Source organism: Penaeus japonicus, unplaced genomic scaffold (assembly GCF_977035675.1).
Source record: "Penaeus japonicus unplaced genomic scaffold, GWHDUDI00000001_assembly GWHDUDI00000024, whole genome shotgun sequence".
Classification (NCBI taxonomy): Eukaryota; Metazoa; Arthropoda; class Malacostraca; order Decapoda; family Penaeidae; genus Penaeus; species Penaeus japonicus.
The window spans coordinates 6,540,953-6,543,452 of NW_028234426.1; the positions used below are offsets into that span (position 1 = coordinate 6,540,953).

At 41.3% G+C, this 2,500-nt stretch overlaps 1 protein-coding gene across 7 annotated transcripts in view; it reads right to left on the minus strand.

Annotated features, from left to right (window-relative positions):
* LOC122267757 (uncharacterized) overlaps nt 1–2,500 on the minus strand; it is a 35,701-nt gene that overhangs the window by 12,950 nt on the left and 20,251 nt on the right. The gene's annotated exons all lie outside the window — the stretch shown is intronic.

Genomic DNA, 2,500 nt, shown 5'->3' on the forward strand with positions numbered 1-2,500 from the left:
AACTAACACATGCTGACTACTCCAATGACTCAAGAAAAGGGAATAGACAGAACTAGGAGAAAAGGGGGAAAAGGGGAGAGGAGAAGAGAAGGAGGGGAAGGGGGAAAAAAGAGAGATGGGGAGGGGGGAAAAAAAAGGAAGAGGAAGAAAAGGACAGGGTGAAGGAAAGGAGAGGGAGAGATGGGGTATGGGGAAGGGAACAGAGACATGGGGAGCGGGGGAAGAGGGAGAGATGAGGAGAGAGAGAAAGGGGGCAGGAGTGGAGAGAGAGAAGAAGGAAAGAGAGTGGGAGGGGAGGGGTAGGGAGGAGGGTGGGATTTGTGGGGAGATTTGTGCAAGGAAGGAAGGAAGGGAGGAGGGTGTGAGGGGAGGGGAAGGGAGAGTGGAAGGAGGGTGTGAGGTGAGAGTAGAAGGAGGATGGGAGGTGAGAGTGGGAGGAGGATGGGAGGAGAGCGTGGAAGGAGGGTGGGAGGGGAGAGAGGAAGGAGGGTGGGAGGGGAGAGAGGAAGGTGGGTGGGAAGGGAGAGAGGAAGGAGGGTGGGAGGGGAGAGAGGAAGGATGAAAGGAGTATAGGAGAGGTGGGGAGGGGAGAGAGAAAAGAAGGGGAGGGGAAAGTGAAGAGAAGAGAAAAGAAGAAGCATGTGAGCATGCATGTGTTCTGTCAGTTTATTAAAATCTGTCATTTCTCACATTGACCTAAACTTTATTCAACATATAATCAATATGAAAGGATCTGTCTAGCTTTCACACACGTGAAAAATAGGGAACAAATGTATAAACCCTGAACTGTTCTTGACTGTTTGCAAATAAACCAAAAAAAATTATAAAGAAATAATTTTCTTTTCTTTTTTCATTAGCAAGTAAAAAATATTCAAGGATCATGAACACAAAATAAACAATAAATAATAACCGATTCCACTGCAGGGGTGATTCCTTCTTTTCTTATCTCTTACAAATGCCAAAAGTAATGTAAGCACTGTTTCATCTTGAGTAATCATGTTTTTGCAATGGCCAATCAACATAACCTAATGCATCTGATTTACATATATAACACTGATTGCCACCTTACAGGCCAGATCCCAGTCCTGACAGTGGCACTTGCATTAATCAGACCCCTACAGCAGCAGCCCACCCCTACTATCAATACAAAGTTCTCAAAAGTAAGTTCAAAGTGTATAACTTAAGAACTGAACTAAATTGATGACAACAAATGGGCAAGTGTTCCCTGTAGACAAAGATTGGGAATAAACAAAGATATCAAGATGCAACAGACATGGCAAGACGTTCTCTCATAGTTGGTCAACATAATGTTTGCGTCATATCCATGCTTCCGAGGGTGAGGGTTTGGATAATGAGGTCACTGCGTAGACCACTTCCTGAGCGTGGTAGTGAGGCTGACATGCTACCGTTGGTGCATGTCCTCATGATACCATGACCAAGGGGGGTATGGCTATGTAACAACTAAGGAAGTACTGTGATCTTCATTACAAAAGCATGATTATGATAAATGTTTTGATCATTCTACAAGTCAACTATGACGACCTGAAGTCAAAATGGTCAAAATGTTCAATCTGAGTCTGCTGTAATCGTAGAGGTGAACTGGAAGTCTAGTTACAGTCGTGAGGGTTTTTATAATCCTTGAAGCACAGTTCTGAACTGTCAATGACATGACTATGATGGCTGTTACATTTTGAATATTGTTTTAATGTTACAGAATAAATATAACAGTCTTTATAAAAGTTTACAACTAAGGGTAAAAGTAAATCTAGCTGCTTGAATACATGTGACTCTTTTTTATCTGCACAGTCCCACAAGTTTTACCAAAACAAAGGGCTGGTAGTAATAAGTTCACATAACATGTTACAAAAAAATATCATATGCAGACTTGCAGCCACAGATAATTTTGAATGTAATGACAAACCTGTCATGTGTTACTTTTTTCCCAAAACAATGCAGACTGAATCTTTTTCCCATTGTTGTCCTTTGTCTGCTATAAATCTAATATGTTCCAGTCATCCTTTAACCCTTCTGCGACAGGCTTTTTCAAGGGGTGGGATCACTTTTGTCCTGCATTTCTTCTTTTGTTGAAATTACAAACTATTTATTTTTAAGTTATGAACTATCTTACCAAATGATAATTTGTATCTCTTTGCTAGTATATCATACATAAACTTATATTTGAAAATAACAGAAAACACACACATCTTAAGATGGCCAGCCCAAGCTAAACATTTTGAGATGTGGCCTATCTCGGAAGGGTTAAAGATCAGCATACTTTTGGTCGCTAGGTATGTGACCTTATCAACTAACTAATGTGGTGGAGGTCAGTAATATTCTGCACTATGTGCTCGTTAGGCAAAAGCCCTTGTGTCACATCATACTATGCTAGTGTTATCTTGCCTTATGCCAAACTCATGACAGTACAGTGTTTATAACCATGAGTGTATGCACTGTATAGGCAGTAGTGGTTGCAGTAATGGTGGTGGTGGCTTTGGTAGTA